Source organism: Balaenoptera borealis (genome assembly GCF_965194805.1).
Source record: "Balaenoptera borealis genome assembly, chromosome: 7".
Lineage (NCBI taxonomy): Eukaryota > Metazoa > Chordata > Mammalia > Artiodactyla > Balaenopteridae > Balaenoptera > Balaenoptera borealis.
In genome coordinates, this window is record NC_138864.1 from 28,324,891 (window position 1) to 28,349,596 (window position 24,706).

Genomic DNA, 24,706 nt, shown 5'->3' on the forward strand with positions numbered 1-24,706 from the left:
TCACAAAAAGAGAAAAAGGAAAAAAATATATATATATATATAAAAAGGAAGGGAGCAACCAAATTAATAAAATCTACCAGTGATAATAAGCTCTAAATACTAAACTAAGATAAACATAAAACCAGAAAAAAATTAGATGCAAAAAGCAAACCCCAAGTCTACAGTTGCTCCCAAAGTCCACTGCCTGAATTTTGGGATGATTCATTGTCTATTCAGGTATTCCACAGATGCAGGGTACATCAAGTTTATTGTGGAGATTTAATCCTCTGCTCCTAAGGCTGCTGGGAGAGATTTCCCTTTCTCTTCTTTGTTCGCACAGCTCCTGGGGTTCAGCTTTGGATTTGGCCCCGCCTCTGCATGTAGGTCACCTGAGGGTGTCTGTTCAAAGCCCAGGAAGGACAGGGTTTAAGTAGCAGCTGATTAGGGGGCTCTGGCTCACTCAGGGCAGGGGGAGGGAGGGGTATGGAATGAGGGGCGAACCTGCGGCGGCAGAATCCGGTGTGACGTTGCAACAGCCTGAGGCGTGCCGTGTGTTCTCCGGGGGAGGTTGTCCTTGGATCATGGGACCCTGGCAGTGGTGGTCTACACAGCCTCCTGGGAGGGGATGTGTGGATAGTGACCTGTGCTTGCACACAGGCTTCTTTTGGTGCATTAACATTTCATTCTGGTCTCTGGTGTCCACGCTGATAGCCGCGGCTCACGCCTGTCTCTGAAGCTCGTTTAGGCGGTGTTCTGAATCCCCTCTCCTCATGCACCCTGAAACAATGGTCTCTTGCCTCTTAGGCAGTTCCAGACTTTTTCCTGGTCTCCCTCCTGGCTAGCTGTGGTGCACTAGCCCCCTTCAAGCTGTGTTCACACAGCCAACCCGTCTTCTCCCTGGGATCTGACCTCTGAAGCCTGAGCCTCAGCTCCCAGGCCCCTTCAGCCCCGGCGGGTGAGCAGACAAGCCTCTCAGACTGGTGAGTGCTGGTCGTTACCGATCCTCTGTGAGGGAATCTCTCTGCTTTGCCCTCTGCACCCCTGTTGCTGTGCTTTCCTCCGTGGCTCTAAAGCTTCCCCCCCCCCACCCTGTCTCCGCCAGTGAAGCGGCTTCCTAGTGTGTGGAAACTTTTCCTCCTTCACAGCTCCCTCCCAGAGGTGCAGGTTCCATCCCTACTCTTTTGTCTCTGTTTTTTCTTTTCCCTTTTGCCCTATCCTGGTACGTGGGGAGTTCTTTGCCTTTTGGGAAGTCTGAGGTCTTCTGCCAGCATTCAGTAGGTGTTCTGTAGGAGTTGTTCCACATTTAGATGTATTTTTGATGTATTTGTGGGGAGGAAGGTGATCTCCACGTCTTACTCCTCTGCCATCTTGAAGGTCCCCCGAACCAGAGCACTTTAAACTAAAAACACAAGTTGTGCTGTCCTCAGTACACCTGATATACACAATGGTGGAACAGAGACAGGGAAAATTCAACAAATATTGCTCTGGGGAATTGTGAATGGGAAAAATCAGAGAAACATAGCATAAACTGATCATTGAAAATTCTGAAATCTTTTGGGGCAGATATTTCAAGGGCTTGCCATCCTAGGAATGGGGAATGTCCCTTGTTAAGCCTCTAAATCTGCTCCCCGGGAGTAACTTCCTTGTTCATCATTCACTCTCAGAGATTCTTCCTTTTCCATTTTCATCATTAGCCACCTGTGAAGTGACTATGCCGTGACATTTGCTACTTGGAGGCTGACCAGCTTTCTTAGCCTGCTTTTGGCTCTTAGAAGATTTTCCCAGTGATTATTTAAGGCATAAATTCTTATGGTCTCAGCTGGTGGTTCTGTTGACAGTACAGTTCTGTAGAAAATTTAGTAGATTTATCTGTTTAATTCTCAGTTCCATATGCAGTAACTGTACCATTACTCTTTTCATAATATAATTCTCTAATCTGCTATATTTCTTTGTCCACTCCTTCAGATCCTCTGTCTTTCCATTTAAGAGTGTACCTGTCGGGCTTTGGGAAGAACACAATTTTATCTTTCACAAACTGCCCCCACCTTCAGCCATTTTGTCCAATTGAAAGCTCCTACTATGTGCCACCTTATCTATTGAAAGTTTTAACAATGACTATAGTTCTTTTTTTAAAATTAATTATTTATTTATGTACTTATTTATTTTTGGCTGCGTTGGGTCTTCGTTGCTGCACGTGGGCTTTCTCTAGTTGAGGCGAGCGGGGGCTACTCTTCGTTGCGGTGCGCGGACTTCTCATTGCAGTGTCTTCTCTTGTTGTGGAGCACGGACTATAGGCACATGGGCTTCAGTAGTTGTGGCTCGTGGCCTCTAGAGCACAGGCTCACTAGTTGTGGCGCACGGGCTTAGTTGCTCCACGGCATGTGGGATCTTCCCGGACCAGGGCTCAAACCCGTGTCCCTGCATTGGCAGGCAGATTCTTAACCACTGCGCCACCAGAGAAGTAAGTCCCTGTAGTTCTTTTGATAGCTGAGGAAATTGGGAGATTAATTTCCTAAGACCACAAAAGCTGGTAAGTGACAGATCTGGACATTGAACCTGGGCAGTGTGGCTCTACATGCTGCAGTTAACATTGTGCTCCACCACTTTCTTGATGATGGTGATCATTTACTTTTCATAGAGCAGCACAGATGTGAGCTATGTGCACATTAGGTACAGCTAAATACCACAGTCCATCAAGCATGTTACTCAAATGCTTTTACTTGAGATCATTATATTGTGAATGATTTTAAATATATTCCTGCTGGAATGTTAGTGTTGTTTGTCTTTTTTAATTTCTTCACCTCCGAGGGACATAAACCTATTTTTTAAATGTTAACCCTGTGTACTGTAGAGTTCTAAAAATCTAGTTCAGACAGGGAAATGATTTTTCTCTTACCAGATTGCCATGAATATCAGAGAATATGCTGCTTGTTTAAACAAAAACAAAGGTTGTTTTCATTTTACAAGGTGTTATGAAGATATGTTGAAATATGAACTATATTTGAGGCGATGTCAACCCTTGCAAATGAACTTTTCTATGTAAGCACTCAAGACTAGGTTTCTGCTTTCCCATCTGTACATAAAGGAGTCTAATATCACAGAAGATCTAATTTGAGAAAAGTTATTAACAAAACTTAAAATTCAAGTACAATATAGTGTAGTGCAACTTATATAATATATTGCAGCTTATTTTTAATATTCTATACTGTCTTTCCTTTGGGATGGATCATCCTCACCAGTTTCCAGACTATTCCTAGTACTTCTTATCTAACCCTCCAGCAAAGAAACCACACATACTTCAAATTTTTCTTCTCCTCAGCAAAATGCAGTGGTCTCATGTCTTGTTTTCCAGCTTTGTTCTCTTCTGGGTTATAAACAAGAACTTTAAGCAGTGTATGCTAATGGGTAAAAGGATACTAATGGCTAAATATATGTTCTCTTTCAAGTGATCTAATTGCATTTTAACAGGGATTTCTAATTTTCTAGGATTTCTAATGTCACAACCCAAGATATTGAGATAAAAGCAGTAGTAATTTCAGATAACCTTCAAGTTAATGGGATAAATAACTTCCAAAAATTAGACTGAGTACTGCCCAAATCATCTGATGCAAGGACAATTTTATGGTCATTATTAGGTCTAATTATTATCTCTCCTAGAAAGTCATCAGCTTCAATATTTTTAATAATATACAGTACTCTTTAAACAAACAGATTAAACCATGTATGTATGAAAGGTTGAAATAAATTTAAAGTTATTAATTTATGATTTACTTTGATTTTCTTTCACTGTAAATAAGAATATACCACAATCTTTGAACAATTAATGTTTGCTTTCTACCTTTTTCAAGAGAAAATGTACAATATTTTTAACATGCAATAAAGAGGTATGTGGAATTAAAAGTAGGCTTGTGTTGTGTGTGTGTGTTTGTGAGAGAGAGAGAGAAAGAGACAGAGAGATAGATTGTGTTTTAATGGGGGTGATCCTGAAAAAGTGACTCAGTCTTTTCTACAAGTTTTACAATAGAAGATGCCATTTACTGTTTAAGACCAATTATTTGGAGAGCTCATTATTTTATCTCATCCTCCCTTAAGTGTCACTGAAATGGAAATTGTTGCAGTGAGACTGACTAGTGATGACAACTCTGGTCAAAACTGACCTTTACTCTCTTGATTCATGATATCTCAGCAAGGCTTTGTCATCATTAATGGCAATGTATTCAGACAGAATCTCTAAAATAGGGCCCCAAGGCTTTACTTTATGGAATTATAATTGATTTCTCATATCTTGGTTTCATGCAGAGAGAAAGAGAATGAAAAGAAGAAAAGAGAGAAGAAAAAGTTTAAAAAAAATCTTTATAGCTTTCTTTTCATGACTTTCTTAAGTTTAGAAGTACTTATTTTTAAAATATTTATTTTGAAAATTAATTCACATAACAAATATTAAGCCTCTGTTATGTTTTAACAACAAAACACAGCTAAAAAGATTATATTGTCAATTTGTAGGGTGACCAACTTTCCTCTTTTGCCCAAGACTATCTTTCTTTTAAAACGGAAAGACCCACATCATGGGAAACTCCTTAGTCCAAGGCAAACTCAGAGTATGACTATTTGTACACATACCTCTAACAGTCATAACATAAGTGCAAGAAAAAGCACTTCAAATAATCTGCTTTATACCATTATATACTTTTCAGCTATCCAGAACTGGTAGATCATTGGCTAACTTGGCTTACAGACTTGTTTTGCTTGGTGTATTGTTTATTGCAACATAACACATTGTCCCGACACATCTTGAAACAACATACTTATTATCTCAGTTTCTATGGGTCATGGATCTGGGCATAGTTTAGGGGTTTGGGACTGACGGCTTCATTCCTTCCTTGCAGTTGGTTGGAGGCCACCATCCTCAGTGCCTTGCCAGTGGGCCGCTCCAACATGCCAATTTGCTTTATTAAAGTCAGCAAAAGAATGAGTCTGCTAGCAAGACAAAAGTCATAATCTTATGTAGCAAACAGAAAAGTGGTTTGCTGTATTTTATTCATTAAAGACATGTCAATAGGTTAAATCCACACTCAAGGGGAGAAAGTTACATAAGAACATAAATAGCAGGAGGTGGAGACCAAAGGAGGACAACTTAAAGTCTGTCTGCCTCACTTGGCTGTCAGAGTACTTAAGATAAATTAGTTTTATACATATATATGTGTGTGTGTGTGTGTGTGTGTGTGTGTGTGTGTATATATATATAACTATGCATCGTCATTATATAGGGTAACATTCTCTGTCCATAACACACCACCCCTTCTAGTCATCATCCTCCCTCCCAAAGTTAATGATTTTTCTGAATTCAGGCACTACTGACTACTTTCATCTCTTTTTGATCTTCATATGAGTGAAAACATACAGTAAGAACTCTTTTGTTTCTAGCTTCTTTTATTCAACATCTTTTCTTTGAGATTCATATACATTACATATATATCATCAGCTTATTTTTCCCATTGTTATACAGTATTTCCTGTATTAATATCTCATGATTTATTGATGCATTTCACTGTCTCAATTAAGGAATAGATGTTATAAAGAATAATCTTGCATTATAACCTTTTATACCTCAATTTCCTTTTCTGAACCTTTTCCACACTTCAGTTTTTCTTCTCTTCCAGTCTTTCATGTTCTCATGGTGCCCTAGCCTTGACTCATATAGACTTATTGCCTAGTCTTCCTGCTTTAATGTTACCTTTTTTTGGTAAGATATATACTCTCTAAAATTAAAAAGGAACTTTTAGAATAATATCTTCATTTTAATGGAAGACGCTTCCTAGCTGAGAGGATAATCCAGGGGGAGGGGGATATCTGTTCAAACACACCTGACCGAACACATTCATTCCATCTAACGTAAAGATAGGTTAGACTTTCAAGATTCTTATCCTATATTAGTTACAATTGAGAAATAATTTCTTTCACAGAATACCAAATATGATTGGAGGTGATAATGTGATATCAAATCCTTTATCATATGCTTATCTAAAGTAAGGTGTCCATTCTCTGAGTATATCGAGGTGGTGTTGAAATAAAAGAGCAGAGATGCACAAATGCACTCTTGGAAAGGAGATGTTGTGCTTAGAGAGTGTAGAAGGAGAAAAACAAATTAGCTACAAATTCAAGAGTTATTTGAAGCATTTAAAAAATTTTAAGCGCTTTACGCAATTCCTTAAAGCTTATTAGTATGTTAAAAGTATTACAGGAACTTCAAATGTATTCCTCAGGAGAAAACGAACATGTTTCCTAAGTTCTCCCATTTAGGATTTGTAATTCTGAGTAAGCCTATTTGCACCAAATTCTGCATTTCACATTCATGTTTGGGGAGTGGTGTCTACTTTAATCTTAAAACTCATGTACGTGTGTGCTGATTTTCAGAAAAACAAACTGAATATTCAGTTATGGGTGTGGTAAGTTCCATGTTTGCACATTTGGAATTTTCCATGTGTTGAAATCCTTGCTTTACTTTCAGTTTTGGGCAGTAATAAGATCTTCCGAATAATCTCAATCAGCATGATGTATTGAGGAGGAGAGAGGGGCACTCCCCTAAAGTTGTGCGCCACGAGGAAATTTCAGCACTTTTCACCATCTAGCTTATTTCAAATAAACAAAAAATGGAAGTGGTTCATGCATAATAAATCCCTGCTGTGCTATGCTGTGTTTTCATGACTAATTTCTTCACTAACCACAGCTTTGCAGCCCACAACTTTAAAACACCCGGCCTCCTTTATAAAAACATGGGCTTACTGTTAGGGTTGTGCTTTTTCCTATCCACAAACTCCCTAGTGACTTGTTAACTGTCCAAACATAAATGTCTTCAAAAGACTTATGGAAAATACAGTTGTAAGATATTTTTAGAACCATAAAGGAACCTTCCTATTTTAGAGTCAAAAATTAAAATAATAGTAAAGAGTAAGTTACTCTAAGAATTGATTTGGTACTTCTAATTTTTCCTCACAGAAATAACAGTTCTGGTAGAAACATTGAGGAATTATCTAGTCATTTCCTCATGATTGAACAGAATGACAAACCATCTCAGCTGAGATTTCTAAGTGACTTACCTGAGGCTAACAGGAGAATTTGAAGTGCTTGAACTTTATAAAGTCTGCTTTATGACTTCTTAAAAAACATAGTCTCCAGTCCAAAACACTTGTCTAACATTTTCTACTTGCTTCATTTTCTGTTAGCTCCACTAGATATTGTTACTATCTCTTGAATTATTTTTTGATCTTATAGGAAAAAAATCTCTTTTTTTCAAGTGAAATCTACTTATATAGATAACAGTGAGGTTCTGGTCAAAACCAGGAATCTTCCCTGTCAAGCTTCTCACTCCCAAGAACAGAACCAAGATTATTCTCAAGTTTCAAATAAATATCTTAAAATTTGTAATTTGTTTTTCTACTTCAGCATTCTCCGTGATTCAAGCACAACATCTTCTTTTCATTCTCAAGGGCTGAGAATCTCCTTAGGAGTCTGCTGATTGTGCAAGTGGGCAGCAGAACTGAACTAGGGTACTGACTGAATAAGTAATGAATACAGATTTTTTAAGTGTCCGTTAAGGGAGAAAAAGCAAGCAAATGGCTTGAATTCTTGCAGTTCCTTGTCCCCTCTCTTCAGCATTCATAGATAATACATAAAAGCACTTTTTCAAGCTTCAATATTCTTGGGGTTTGCTTTGCTCATACTTCTCTCTGGGAGAATTGCACACCATCCACCTCCAGGAACTTACTTCTGTGAGCATGCTATTTTGTGTTATTTTTCCCTTCCTTACTCATTGCTAATTGGAGCAGAGCTGGATGGCAGGAATCTAATCCTTTTGCTTAATGGAGACAATCTGTTTCTTCCCACAGTAGTTAGGATTAAGGGCATGGGGATGATAATGGTGTGACTGCTTGTGCTGGAGCTAAGAGGAAGATCACATATTAATGATCTCATTCATAATTATTTTTTCCCACTGTGTTCCTATTGTTTGCATTCCTCTAGTTCAGCACTTATGGACATTTTGAACTTGCAGTTTGCATTTTATTTTGGTGTTTCTTTCTGCCTCCTTGCAATGGAAAAGAAGCTTTTGAGGCTAGGTGCCATGGCTTACTCATTTCTTATCCTATTCTTTGTCTAGGATAGTGGCTAATAAATAAAGTATGAATTAAACAATTTTGCTGCTTGTTTAAAATTATATTTCTGTCCTCTTTTATTCAGTTTTTTTGTTCACCCTAGGATGTACTACAATGATCTTGTAACTTAATTCTGTTACATTTATTTATGATCCTTTTTCCAGATAATGAAGACCAATTTAAATTTTGAACATGTGTTCTGCCAGCCATTGCTTCTACCTCTGAAACTCAATCGTGTATGATGTCTAATCTGTCAATGATGAAAGCATGAAACAGCCTTTGTGAAATATTATTTATGCTTTCAGGTTGGGGCATTGGTTCACTGGTATTTACTTTTTGGTATGTTCCCACAACTTTGTACACCGACCTAATAGTTTTATAGTTTAGATAGTGTTTATTAGTTTAGGACTAATATACAATGTTGAGATAGGATGAAAATTCCTATAAAGATATTTTATATGATAAAAATATAAATATACTGTACATATTGAGAAAAATAAGTTACTTAAAAATTAATTTTTTTGTAGAGGTCTCCTTTAAGATTATTTCCACAAAATACTTAATGGCAGATAGTTTTGTATGAAAATACAGTGGGAAAATTATTAGATGTGTAAATATCTACGTTATTTCATAAATTAATTTTTTTCTAATTATTTAAAAAGGGTAATGTGTTCCAAGAATACTTTTTCATTATCTACTACTGGGCAAGTACTATTCTATGACATGGGGATATAGCAGTTAAAAAGTAGACAAAAATCCCTGCCCTCACAGAACTTTACATCCTAGAAAGAGAAGGAAATAAAATAAATACGTAAGTATAGTACTAATGACTCAGGAGAAAATTTAAAGCAGAGATTAGGGGACTGTGGTGCCGCAGTTTCAAATAGGGAGATGGGGCAAGGGTTGGCTCACAGGGAAGCAAGGATCTGCAGAAGGAGAGGCAAGGTACTATGTAATCATCTGGGGAAGAGCATTCTAAGATTAGGTAAAGCCAAGTCAAAAACCCTGAAGTCCTGAGCCTGGGGATTTTGAAGTAGGGAAATGAGGCCAGGGCAGTTGGAGTTGAGTAGGTTAACAGGAAGAGCACACAGGAGACTGAGGGGTGATGGTGGCTTGGAAGAGGTTATTAGCAGTGGAGGTGGTGAGGTGGGTATGGCCTTATTATGGATGTACCTTTGACCCTTGTACAACAAGTGTGTGAACTGCACAGGTCCACTTATACTAGGATTTCTTTCACTAAATATATACTTTACTACTCCAGGATCTGTGGTTGTTTGAATCCAGGGATGCAGACCTGGGGGTACAGAGGGCCAATTGTAAAGTTATATCCAGATTTCCAACAGTGCATAAGGCAGTGCCCCTAATCCCAGAGTTGTTCAAGGATCAACTGAACTTTGAAGTTACACCTGACAGGATTTGCTGACAATTAAATGGAAGTTATGAGAAAAAAAGAAGAATTCAGGGTGACCAGGATTTTGGTAGAGAACCTGGATTATTTATCTGTGTAAATCATGAGTAAAATACAATTGAGGTCTAGCTTTACATATTTTTATTGTCCCATTGAATTTCTGGAAAGTCTGATTGAAGGTGTCAGAAAAAATTATTGAGATGAAATAACTCATTTGGCAGTATATGATTTTTCCCTTTATTACTCATGTATTTTAATATTTGAGTTGTTTAGTTTGTCTTTTCTTTCCTGCTTTGCAATTTTGTTACTTCTACATTAACTTTTCAAGTTCTCAATTTAAAATTTTCATTGTTCTATACTCTCCTTCCTGACTGACTCACCATTTATATGAATGAAATAGGGCAGAGTCTTCAAAATATTCCAGTTAAAGCTAAACCAGTATGACCACTATGGTGTGCCTAGGGGTCCAAATTGAAACACATTCATTGATAAACATTTTTAGCTAACATTGTACTCATTTTTCAATATTTAATTCGTATTTGCATCCATGTTTTGTAGTAGATCAAACTTTCCCTAATTTAAAGATTAGAAAATTGAGTCACTATTAGTTAATGCACCCAGAGCTATGCAGGTATTAAATTGTGAAATAGTGTGGAAACGGGTGGCAGAGAAATCTTTCAAGTCTGTATTATTAATACACAAACCCAAAGTGCCCTGTTAACTACTTAGGCAGTCACAGTCTGCCTTCCAGAGTGGAAAACAAGAGCACAGTAACTTTAATTGATATATCATTTTAGTTTGTTGGTAAGATGAATAGCTACAAGTTTAACATAATTAAATTTTAGACATAAATAGTGTCCCTAGGTAACTTTTACCAATTGATATATAAATTATGCAGTTTCTTGGCAGTCTTCCATTTCTCAGTTATGACTTGCAACTTCATTTAGTGAAAACAGTGCTAGACTTATAATCAGGGAACCTGGTCTCAATCCCAGTTCTACAGTTCGCTGGTTTTGTGATCTTGAACAAATGTTATGTATTCTTTGTGTCTCAATTCCTCATTAGTAAAATGGAAAAAAATAAAACTTTGCTTGTTTCACAGTTTGTCATGGGGATCAAATAGGATAGATTATGTGAAAACCCTTGGAAAGTTAAAAAGCTCTACTGTTAATCTGCAGAATTAAAATTGTCCATTGAATTTTCTCTGGGGACTTAAAAAATTCTGTGGAGCTATATTAGCCTCTGATATTTCCAGCTTCTAGCACAATTGCATAATGCAACTTCGCCCTGATTTCCTCCTCCAGGTATAGCTGCTCTTTGTTAGTCACTTTACTTTATATGGTTAAAGTCTCAGAAAAACTTTTTTGCCTTAATGAGATTTCGCCCCAAATTCCCTCTCAGACAAAGAATTTCCAGTCCGGAATTGACTCCCAAGCTTATTTAATTTCCTTCAGGATTTACCTACCTGCAAATTCTGCTACCTCTGAGCTTGGCAAAGAGGGATCTAAGGCCATAGTTTTCTGTTCCCTTTCACATCAACACCCAGTGAAAGAATTATCTACACTCCTTATCTCCAACTTCCCTCCTACCATTGTCTCCTAAATCTAGTCTAATTACACTTTCACCCCCCAGCACTTACCCAGGCTGAGCTTGATGAAGAGACTGATGATTTCTATATTGATAAATCCAGTGCTCAATTATCTGTCCTCATCATATTTGACCTATAAGCATAATTTGATAAAGTGCTTGAAAATCTTTATTCACTTGGCTTTTTTTGGTACACAGCCCTAAACTGTTTTTCTCTAGCCCCCTCTCCTCAGATCTCTCCTTTTCTGCTCTTCTTCTTAATCACCAAATATTGATATGACACAGGATTCAGTCCTTGAAGCTCAACTCTTTTCTATCATCATTCACTCAGTAACTCATCTCACTTAGTCTTATGGCTTTTAATATTATCTATAGGCTTATAAATCTCAAATATTTCCTGCTGAATTTCTCTTATGCATTTTGGGCTCAGACTTCCAACTGCTGACTTTACATCTTCATGTAAATGTCTGATATCTCAAACTTATCACATCCAAAACCAAAAACAAAACTTTAGTCTTTCTCCCCAAACTTGCTCTTTCTGAATTTCTTCTTCATCTTAATAAATGTCAACTGTATTCTTCTCCTGATTACTTAAACCAAAAACAGTATCAGTCTTCATTTTCTCTTTCTGGCATCAGACTTCACATTTGAAATCATGAAAGTTTGAAGACAATGAATAGCATCTTCACACTATTGCAAACCAAGAATCATATACCAGGCAAATTATTTTTCCTTGTAAACGTGGACATATTTAAGGAAATAAAAAAAAATTCAGAAAACATATATCTCACATATTTCATTTGAAAATTATTTTTTAAATTACTCTTATAAAACTAGAGGACTCTAGATGGGGAAGAGTTTAAGAAGATAGAAAATCTCAACTACTAACTAATCTCAACTCTGTCTACCTATCTATCTATCTACGCATACACAATTATCTCTATACAGATATTCATAGATTCAAGAAATGCCCATTAGTCAGGGAAATAGTAGGATTTGCCTCAGAAAAGTTTCTAGAACTGGGTCCCTGAATCCTAGACCACTTAGTGAAATCAAGAATATGTGAAACCTGGATTAGATCATGTAGAAGAGAGTGAATTTCTGAAGTTTTTCTATAAGCTATATTCCTCCTCCACCCAAAGAGGTAGTTGCCAGCTTTGCCACATGAAGCCTAGCAGGTGGTGGTGCTTTAAGTGGATCACTTAAGAACTTAATGCGTGTCCACTGTAATTTGGGGATTATCTGATCCAGAAAATCTTGAGGATAAAGAGAGCGAATCAATTCTATGGTTTCAGGGCCAGGTCAGTTGCATTAGGGTCGGAATCAGACTGTACTCTGAGTTTGTTGGAGAAGAGATTGTGTATTTCCTATAAACCAGAAATGAGCTATGCACTAGAAGACCAATGCCACTGTAGAATCTTCTCAGGACCTGGCTGATGGGTCACTCACATACAGGGACAAAGAGACTCAAGCAGCAAGAAGCCAGAGGTATATAAGGGCTTCCTAGGGGCTTCTGAAGGATTGCAAACCACCTTCTGAACTACTTATATATCAGAGTCAAAAGAAGTACAGGTGGGAGAAAACCCCAGGAATCTCAGAAGAAGTTTTAGTGTCCCAGTAGAAAAAGAGATAATTCTAAACATTTGCTAGGCCCAGTACTAGTTTATAACAGGAAAAAACAGTGATCAGTTCAAGTGAAAAATGTTTTATTCTCCTTATCCTTCTCTCTGCCATACTTAGAGGTAGGCAGAGCAGGAAGATAAAAAAACCAAGGACTTCTCCTTCCAAATGTCAGAGAACGCCAACTGCTGGCAATGTGGAAAAGAAGTCTTAGTTTATAGTGAAGACTTATGTTAAATGACATCTTGGACTAGATATTTTTAATTTTTGATTTAATCTCTGTTTTCAGAGACTAAAAATCAATATAGGACCCTTGATTACCAAAAAGTTAACAGAAAAGTCAGTGAGACCTACCTAAATTTCTACCAGTGGCACAGCAAAAGATTTATCAATTAAATAAATTTGAAGGGAATATGGGAGACAAAAATATATGTTACATTTTGATTACAATTTACATTCTACACATTATGTTTCTATTAGATTTATGCACAAGTACATACTTCTGACTACTATATATATGTGTATATATGTATTTCTTTCTGACTTTGACCTTTGTAAAATAAGAATCTGACAATATAATGTAGAATAACATAAAGCCACAGCTTAAAACTAAAAGATGATGATGATATTTTAACTCTGAACATTCTGTATTATTTTTATGCTTGTTATTTTTAAAATCTTACAAAATTTTAGTTAAATGATGAAGAACCAGTCCTAGCTCTTGGTGTGCTTTGTTTGTGTTTATTAGAATGTTTAGGTTAGAAACACATTGTTTTTATGTTTATTTGCATGTAGAGAATAAAGTGCTCTAGGAAGGAGTGCAACTATATTTAGTAGTGAGTAGTAAATAATAGTTGCATGCAAGTAAAGGACTGTAAATTTTGAAGGTTGCCATAATGACTTGATGCTTTAAAAAAATCTAATTCATTGTTCACATTTATTTTAATGTATTTTTAGACATTATAATAGATATTATTTTATGTACATTTATTGTAATGTCATTAAAATGAATGTTTTAGCTAACAAATATTTATAGTTCTATTTTTTATGGAATCTTCTGTAAGTGTTCTTATGGTCAAGTGGAAGAACATTTTTAAATTAAACAAATATGGACATGAGCTGAGATTTTGCCACTTAATGGCTGTTTGACTTTGAACTTTAGTTTATTCATCAGTAAAATAATTGAAAAAATAACATCGGCTCTTTAGGATTGCATACAAATATCTTTAAACTTCCTTATACTTAAAATTCCTTTCCCATATCTCTTTATTCATTAGGTAAGAAACAAAGTAACAGTGACTGACTATTCTAAAACAAGTAGATTATAAACTGGCATCTCTTCCTGTGTTATGCAGGCTTCTTTCGTAGGGCTTTCTTGCCTTATTCTTAGGTTTCTATTTAAGAATATGCATGTGGTCATAACCAAGTACTTAGCTCTCTCTGCTCTTCTCCACTATAACATTATTTTTAAACTGTTCGTTTTTTCCAGTTGTAGAAAATGATATGAAGCATCGAATCTATTAAATCATTTAAAATTTGCTTCATCACTACAAAGAGGTTGGGGATAAAGTTGTTTACTTACTTTTTTCTTATTTATGAGCTTAAAATTATCAGCTTTTCTGACATTCATCTGCGCAATTGCCTAGATGGATAATAAAACCCTTTTTCACTCACTGCAAATTCCCGTGGGGCTGAAATTCATCTGCTTTGCATTATTGTATATCCCTGCCATGTAGATAGTTTACATCACGTTAACTTTAAAAGGTACTGAAATGGTGCTTTGCAGATACAGAGGAGAAAGGAATTGGATCAACAGTCTCCAATAAACAAATGATATCCTAGTATTTAACACTGACTTATTTTAATTTATTCACTTAAAATTACCTATGTTCATTGAGAGTAAAGGGTCAAAACTAAATTTGGTTTTCTCAGAATGGTGTATCCTAGGTAAATGAATAAAGTCATTAATGCTTCCATATTCGCTGATTTAACAAATCTTATTTGCTTACAAACTATGCACTATAGAATAATAGGCTCTATGCAAAATCTGCCCTCCAAATTTTACTATATTTTTTAAATAATTGTGTTTATGGTAAATTATCATACAATGTGGGAACATTCTTTCTAATTTGATAATTTATTGGCAGATTTATTTGGTTAATGTTAAAAATTAGTGTGGAACTTTAGGCGTATGGCATTCAAGGCAATTCCTTATGTTTGGTGGGAAGAATTAGAGTGTTAGACTAAAAAAAAAGACTTAACTGAATAAATTATAGCATACATCATTAGAATTATTTTACTTTTTTATTCATCCATTTATAGATTTTTTAAAAAATTCCTAAAACAGCTTAAAAAAGCAGTATTTGTGTTTAACAAAACATAAATACACTTGATATCAAAACTTCTTTCAACTATTTAAATTATTTAATCTGATTCTGTGCTTTCTTATTTGTGAAATGGAATTTTACTGCATACTTCATAGTTTATGGAGATTTTTAATTGAATTTTGAGCAATTTTGAACCTGGTTCAATGTAAGTGTTCAATAAATAAATAGTTTCAATAAAAGCTATAATAATGTGATGTTCAATATTCAGCAAGATTGTACATATTAGAAGTAAGTAAACAGTTAAAAGAATGGCAACATTGTGTATGGAAAAATTTAGTTGAACTTAAGCCAGATGATTGAAGAGAGTATTTATGATTAAGCAAAATTAGTATTATATATATATGGCCTTTTTAAGAATAACTGCGTAAGTAGACAAGTAGAAACCATTAAGAAAAACACTAATTGTTTTAACTACATAAAAATTAACATTGGTTGTCTGTGTGCAAAAAAATTACAAACAGTATAAAATCAAAACAATTAACTAGAAAAATCATTTGCTTAATTTATTGTAAACAATAAATTTCTGTTTCTGAAAACGCTCACAAAGCAAAACCAAAAAAATGACAAATATTCCAGGTTAAAATTGAGTGAAAGGACCCGCCCCTCCGCCACCTCCCGACTGGCATGGTGCGGCGGCCACCTGCAGACATGGGGGAGAAGCTGGAGCTGAGGCTCAAGTCGCCCGTGGGGGCTGAGCCCGGTGTCTACCCGTGGCCGCTGCCGGTCTACGGCAGACCCCATGATGCTGCTCACGAAATCATCGCGACCATCCGGCTCAAAGATTTGGAAAGAGATAGTTTAACAGAAAAGGAATGCGTGTAGGAGAAATGGAATCTCTTGCCTGAATTTCTGCAGACAGAAGTAAAGAATCAGTTATGTGACTTGGAAACCAAATTACATAAAGAAGAATTATCAGAGGAGGGCTACTGGGCTAAAGTCAAATCCCGTTTAAATAAAGATTTGTCCTTGAGAACGGAGCTCATGCTTTCAGTCGGGAAGTGAATGGATGTCTAGAAAATGGGAGCCAGACAAGTGGTGAGGAGTGCAGAGTGGAAATAGCAGAGAAAAACTAGTCCCCCAGACCTGTTTCCAAACTTTGCATGCCCAGGAGAAGCAAGTCCAATGGAGAAACAGAATCAGCTGAAGTCTCATGTAGCCCCAGGATTACAAGGCAAACTACCAGGCAGACCACCATCACATCTCATTTCACAAGGGGCCCTGCCAAACGGAAACCTGAGGAAGACCCTGAAAAAGCAAAATCAGATGATTCTGTCGATGAAGATGAAAAAAGACCAGGAGGAAAAGAGACGTAGAGTTGCATCCAGAGAGCGAGTTGCTGGACCACTCCCTGCAGAAGAACCGGGAAGAGTAAGACCAGGAACACACGTGGAAGAAGAAGAAAGAGATGATCAAGTAAAGCCTGGTCACCTCCAGGAAGAAAAGAGACTCAGAAGTCAAACCGAAGGACTAACACCTAAACAGAAATCTAAGGAGAAGCCAGACAGAGATGCGAGGCCCGGAGGAGCTCAGGCTGAAATGAATGAAGGAGAAGACGAAGATGAAAAGAGACACAGAAGTGAACCCAAAGATCTAGCTAGCAAACAGACACCAGAAGGAAAAGAACCTGAAAGAGTAAAACCACAGGTTTCTGATGAGAAAGATGAGGATGAAAAGATAAACAGATCCCAGATATATTACTGAAATATCTACAGAAGTGCTTCTAAAAGGAGAGGAGTCTCTTCCTAAACATCACCACTGGGCTTCCCTGGTGACGCAGTGGTTAAGAATCCGCCTGCCAGGCCATTTCGCGGACGACGGGTGTGCGAGAGCATCTGCGGGTGCCACGCGGGAGGGGACCGGGAAGACCCAGCCAAGGGTGTGTGGATCTGAGCCTCCGCGTTTCTAACCCGAGATCTCGAAATGCATCGTGATTCCTGTCCATTGGAGTGTAAAGTTTATGTAGGTAATCTTGGAAACAGTGGTAACAAGACTGAATTGGAACGAGCTGTAGGCTATTGTGGACCACTCTGAAGTGTGTGGGTTGCTAAAAACCCTCCCGGCTTCACTCTTGTTGAATGTGAAGATCCCCGAGATGCAGCCGATGCTGTCCGAGAACTAGATGGGAGAACACTATGTGGCTGCCGAGTAAGAGTGGACCTGTCGAATGGGGAAAAGAGAAGTCGAAATCGTGGCCGCCTCCTTGGGGTCGTCACCCGCGAGATGATTATCGGAGGAGGAGTCCTCCACCTCGCCACAGATCTCCAAGACAGAGAAGCTTCTTCCGCAGCCAGGGCAGGTCCCTTTCTAGAGATAGGAGAAGAGAGAGATCACTGTCCCTGGAAAGAAATCACAAGCCGTCCCGATCTTTCTCTTGGTCTCCTAGCCGATCTAGGTCAAATGAAAGGGAACAGAAGACCACTTTGCAAGAGGAGTGGTGTACAGGAAATAACTTTATTTGACAGGTGTATGTACAGAAAATTCAAGTTTTGTTTGAGACTTCATAAGCTTGGTGCATTTTTAAAATGTTTTAGCTGTTCACATTTGTTTGTCTCTTGGAACAGTGACAGATAACGGTGTAATTCTCTATGGTTTGAAATGGATCACGTGAGGCATGTAATATGAAGAATTGTTACTTTACAATGTTCCCTTAAGCAAAATTGAATTTGCTTTGAATTTTTAGTCTTGCCTAGACTGATAATAAAACTCTAACTCCTGACCAGCTAAAAAAAAAAAAAAAAAAAATTGAGTGAAAGACACTAATAAACATTCCAAAAAAAGAACAGCAATGTCAATAAATACTTGAAAAGATATAATAAAAATACGAGTTAAAGTAAAATATTTTATTTGTATTATATTGGCAAAATTGTTAAGAGGTTATTAAGGATGCAGAGGAAAGATTTTCCTGCTACACCTTCAGTGAGGGGATAAGATGGAGGGCAAATTCTTTCAAGAAACAAAAAAAAAAAAAAAAAAAAAGTGTGCAGAAAGCCATAAAAACCTCTTGATCTAACAATTCTAATTTCACGTAATTATTCTGAGAACATGTTTAATAATAGGAATAATTTGTACACTATTGTTTATAATAGCTATTAAAGAATAAAGCTTTTGATTTGTATTTATTATCATGAGAATATGAGCATGTTATGCTGTTCATTTTTAAATGATCAAAAATGTATTCAGAATAATCTCCTTGTTAGAAATAAGACTATGCATACATACATACACACATACATACATACCTTCTTATAGTAGCAACTCATATACATATATATACACACGCACATATATATGAATATATATATGTGCTTATATAACAGGTTGTTAACTAAAAATAATTGTCTTTAGGTGGTAACATTGATGGGTTTAATATATTCTTTATTTATTGCATCTCGTCATTGTTTTAGTGAGTCTCTATAGCTTTTAATAAGAAAATAATATAAGCTATAATAAATGATGTTAAGCAAAGGAGTAGGTGAGGATAAAGAAGACAAGCTACAAACAAACAAAACAAAAATGTAGTCAATTAATTTATATCATGAAGTCTAAATACCTGAACACCAGTCATCATTGGTGTTGTATGAATTCTTCATTTATGTTTGCTAATATTAAATGTAGTATAGTCTTGTCTGTTGGAAAATATTGATGAGACAAATTTAGGTTAAAAGTTTTAATAAATCTATCTGCAGCTTCCCATAATTACAAACACATATGTGAATCGTTTGTACATAGGGATTATATAAAAGATGACACATGCCAAACAATTCTTCCATCACTATTGAACTTGCAAAGGTTCCTTTGCATCTGAAGTTTAAAGAACCTCTGATATGTGATTCTGCATTTTTGCTTCATGAAGTACATCCCTACTTCTACTTTCTGCACCCTTCAGTTGATGCATTGACTGCTCAATTCCCCATATTCCTTTGGACAGTTAAGTGATGTTAAGGTTAATGTCTGCTATAGCATTTCTTTTGAGCCTCTGTAAACTTCTTGCTCCAAACTATTTTCCATAAATATTTATTTAAGATTCTAATAGCAGGCCTTTCCCATTTTACTATATCCTTGGTTTCTTGCTTGGCAGATTGGTTAGGCTATGTGACTACATTTTGGTTTATCCTTTTTGATATTCAGCGTTGACATATGACTCATAGGTGGCCTGGTTTTGAAAAGACATGTGCAAAATATATGAAAGGTGTATTTTGAAAGGGTTACATAGTATGACATAATAACAATAGAAAAAGGGTTATATGGCATGACATAAAAAGAAAAAATAATATTTGTTGAGATACAAAAGAAAGTAGAATTATATTGGTGATAATACTCTTAACAGAAGGACATACCAATCAATGTTTTCAGTTATATAAAATTCTTCCATCTGGTACAATTCTAGCAAGAAAATAAATATTAAGGTGGAGTACTGAATCTCATTTTACAGGGTTAATAATAATAATAAAATAGAGTGGAAAAAAATCTATTCTTGTGTGCTCATTTCTTTTGCAACAGCATACAGCTGGGTTCTATCTTTTATTGTGTATATTATTTGAGAATTCTATTTCTTTAAAGTTTGATCATGTAATTTTCTTACATCTGGTTTTATTTGGCACTTGCTAGAGAGTGTGTATAAAAGGTTAGTTGAACATGTACACTCATCTATAGTAAAAAGAGTGTAGATCTTTCATAAAATATACATGTATAATATTTATATGCAATTTAATTGCTATTTATATTGACTTAATAAATATCTGTCAGTGTGGTTTAAAATGGTTTAAACTAGTTAAAATTATAAGATGTTATTTTAATTCTGAATCTCACTTTTGGTTGTTGCTACCAAGCTATTCCATATATATTTAATCTACTACCACATATGTTTTAAAATATGTTTATTTTTTCTGTAACTTAGCATTGATCATGAAGCACTATAATTACAGGTTGAGACTTCAGATTCTGGTTAACTCTGTGACCCTGAGCAAGACTAAACCTCTCATTACTTAGCTGAAAAATGGGTTTAATCATAGCATTTACCTCATAGTGTGATTGTAAGCATTCAGAGTGATAATGCACATAAACTATTTAGAATGCTGGGTGGTATGTAAACACTCAAAAATGTTACCTGTCATTATTATTTACCTTTATGATTACATTGCATGTGTCCTCTTGTGAAGTAAGAATTTACTATCTCTTTAGAATCAAATACTTTAGGATAAAGTGAATCTGTAATAATTATCAAAACTGTGTTATTCAGCAAAATTTATGAATATTGAATTCCAGAAGTTGCCCAAACGCTGTATTATTTTTTCCAAAGTAATTGTTCTAATCTTTACTCATTGAAAGGGCATTTATTTGAATAAAACATAAGATACACAACAACAGAAAAAAGTAGAATGGTATCTTTCTGTTATAAAAAGGAAAAATAAGATTATTCATATATCTAAATAGTGATATATGATATTGGAGATGAGAATAAGACTCTGAGAATATTTTTAATAGAATTTTTACTTTAGAACCATGTAAATTTTATGTATTTGATTTATAAAAATTAAAAAGAAAAAAATGAGGCTAACACATAGTGTAAACATGCGTGAGAATGCATTATTTCAGATAACTTTGAAATACAGTATGGTGACTGTGCCTTAAGGCAGCTAGTCTCCAGGGAGATATATTCCATTGCTTGAAATAATAGGTACTATATAGGTTAGAGATATGTTCAATAATTTGATACCTGAATCTTTCACTTCAGTACCACAATATTATGTTTTTAACTTCAGGATAACCCCCATGAGATCTTAAGAATTAAATGATGTGTAAATGAATGTTTCACAACACTTGATTTTCTTCACTTTTCAGAAAAAGATATTGATGATAAATATTTTAAAATAAGTTAAAACCACATGAAATGTTACCACAGAACATGACAAAAATCATTTTCAAGTGCCAAATGCAACTGAAACAACATACCACGAAGAAAATGAAAAGGCAAGTCACTGACTAGGAGAAAATATTCACAACACATACATCTGAGAAAGAACTTATATCTAGAATATATAAAGAACTCTTACAGCTCAATAATAAAAGGACAAACCAATTTAAAAATGGTCATGAGATTCTAACAGACACTTCATAGAAAAAGATGTACAAGTAAGCACACAGAAAAGTGTTTGACATCATGGAATGCAAATGAAGCTACAATGGGATACCACAGCATATTCACTAGAATGGCTAAAATGTGTTGACCAGGATGTATGACTCTCGCACGTTGCTGCTGGTGATGTAAAATGGTACAACCACTTTGCAAATCTATTTGGCAGTTTCTCCTAGAGTTAAACATTCACTCTTATAATGCAAGAGAATTAAATACATATGTTCATAGAAAGACTTTACACAAATAGTTATAGCAGCTTTACTTATAACGGCCAAAAACTGGAAAGAACTCAAAAGTCCATCAACAGGTAAATGGATAAACCAAAGCTGACATATACATACAAAAGAATACCAACCAGCAATGAAAACGTTTGAACTATACACAACAGTGATGAATCTCAAAATCATTATGCTAAGTGAGAGAAGCCAGATATAAAAGAGTACGTATAATATGCTTCAATGACATGAAATTCTAGAAAAAGCAACTCTAGTTTATAGGAACAGAAAGCAGGTCAGTGCATGCCTAGGACTGGGAATGTAGGGGATTGACAGGGAAAGGGCACAAGGAAACCTACAGAGTGATGGAAATGTTATATGTATATCTTGGTTGTGGTAAAGATTACCAGAAATATACATTTGATGAAACTCTTCAAGCTGTGCATTTAAAATGGGTACATTTTATTATACGTAAATTAGAGTTCAGTAAAGTTGATTAACATCTTCTGCACCTTATGAAAGGGGGGTTGAATTCCCTTTGACACTATTTCCCATGTTGAAAGTCAATTTTATTATTTTGAATATAATATTTGTTGACTTTGAATCTAAAATAGCACTGAAAATAGTTTCAGAGAAATTTCTCCTATTTCTCGATCTACCTATATCCACAGCTATCTTGTAGACATCATAAATATCTGCAGTCATTTCCAGGGACCTATGTGTTTGAATTAAAGTTCTAAATTTGAAAAATTATGGATTTCTGATTAAACTGGCATTTTAAGATTACACATCATCTTATTTCACACAGAGCAATAATAGGCTAAAAATTAAAAAGAAAAATAAGAACTGCCTAGAGTTCTTTTAAAAAAGAAAAGACAGTTTCATGGGCAAACAAAAAACAAATGAAATACAAAGTGTGTGTGTGTGTGTGTGTGTGTGTGTATTTATATTACAGATCACAAAATATACTGATGTGGTAATTCACAAAACGAGTCACAATCATCACAGTTTTTCTATATTAAGCATCCTTTTGGTGGCATGGGATTTTTACTAAGAACATCTGTCCATGTCTTAAAGTAAAGAGCATACCCTTGGACTCTTTTTTGAAAACAGCATCTTTGATTAATGAGTCTACTGTACTCATTAATCAAAGTGATATATTACTTTTTATTTATTTTAAAATTATTGGGAAAATAATTTTGCATAGGATCTGAAAGAAATAATTCAGAGAGAGTTTATATTTGTGAATGACAATAAAGATGGTTAGATTTTATTTTTTTTAAATTTCTAAACATCTTATAAAATCTACAAAATAAAGAAAAAGGGATACTTCTTTTGATTACACAAAAATTCCCATTTTAAAAGTAACATACTCCCTTTACAGAAAAATTTAGAAATTACAAAATGATTTAAAACAGAAAAAAGCTACTATAAATATTTCATTTAATCTTTTAAAACTATTTTGCATGCTTAGTTGTGATCATATTCCTCATATATAACTTTATATCCTACTTCTTACCTTAACATGACAAAGTAACATTTCTGTGTTAACACTAATTTATTTTAATTCTTTTAAAATAGTTACATAATGTCATAGTACTATTTCTTACTTAAAAATTCTTGTACTAATGTACATTTAGGAATTTCCAAATTTAGCTCTAATAGGTAACTTGACCTTTTATTTTCATATTTTAAGCACTTTCATAAGAACAAATTTCCAGAAGTGAAAATACTGTATCAAATGGAACATTTTTGAAAAACAAGTGGAATACAAAACTGGCCTTTAGATGTTGCCGTTTACTATTCTCCAAATTACTTAAGTACCACAGCTCAAATGTTGTAGTGTTAAAAAGGTTTTCTATCCTTTCCACATCTGTACAGCTCTCTCTTTGTCATCAAATTCTACTTTTATAACCATTCATAATTTCAGCCTCTTATGAAGATGGCCATCAAAAGAAACATATATAAATGCAACGAACCAGTTAGTAATTGGATCATGTTGTAAAGGTTTTTGGAAGGCAGCTGCAGAAACTGGCCTGAGTTAATTATTTGACTTTACTTTCCTCACTTGAAAAATGAGGCTAATAATATGTCCCATAGGGTAATTGCTTAGGTTAAATAATATTAGACAAAGCTGCTCTTGTCCAAATGTCATTGCCTTCTCATTCCCTTCTCAAAATAAGAGAAGGCGGCTAGTCTACATGTGTATTAAACATGAACTTTGGCTCTTTATTGAAGAAGCGCTCAGGAAGGGCTTCTATATTAAGGACCAGGCTTCATAATTTAGAACATGGATAAGTGACTCAGTTACCAGTGTGTCCAGTCCGACTTCAGAGGATTTATTTGGTAATGTTTACATGTAGTCCTTTTCATGAATTGACTGGATAATGAAATTGCTGAAAATGAAGATTAAGTTTACTTTCTCACAATTTAAAATTGCTAAGGCAATTTTCTCTATTTTTTTAAAAGGAATTACCTTTATTCCACACTAATTTTTGTTGTTGTTTTTCTGGAACTGAGGGGACTTGGAGTTTTAAAAATTTTCATGTACATCCAGTTATCTTAAAATAGCATATGGTTATCTAGAAAAATAATTGAATTACAATGTCAGTATGAATATAACACAAAATTGAAATACATGTTTACTTTTGAACTAAATATTATTTTGTAGTATTTCTATTACATACACACCTTTAAAAAATCAGTGCAAATCATTATTTAAAGAGTCTTTATATTTTGCTGTTTACATCTAGAAAAATAACTTCTGTTAAAAGTAATGCACTACTACCTGAAACTAACTACTACTAACTACTAACTAACTAACTACTACTACTAACTAACTACTAACTACTAACCTGAAACTAACTACTACCTAAACTAACAACATTGTAAATCAACTATACTTCAATAAAAAAATAAAATAAAATAAATTTTTTAAAAAACTAAATAAATAAGATTTGTTTAGCTACTTAAAAAAAAGTAATGTACTACTTAATACTTTAGTTAAATAGAAGATTTTTATATTTTCTGTAATTTGAGCCCATGAAATTTAATAAAAGAGAATAATATTGGGGATTACTTAGGTTTATTTTTAGACTACTCAATTGTGTTTTACAACAGAAGTATAGAACTATGAATCAAAAGGTCCAAGTTCTCAAAAATGCTATCACTTTATTATAATATGATCTTACTTAATTCTCACCCAAAGTCCTGACATTGTTTTA

The 24,706-nt window shown here is 35.0% G+C and overlaps 1 pseudogene across 1 annotated transcript; it reads left to right on the forward strand.

Annotated features, from left to right (window-relative positions):
• The first annotated feature begins 1,077 nt into the window (after positions 1-1,077).
• Positions 1,078-24,275, forward strand: LOC309632012 (serine/arginine-rich splicing factor 3 pseudogene; annotated as a pseudogene). The gene has a single exon. The product of its transcript is annotated as a serine/arginine-rich splicing factor 3 pseudogene (transcript).
• The last annotated feature ends 431 nt before the right edge of the window (positions 24,276-24,706 follow it).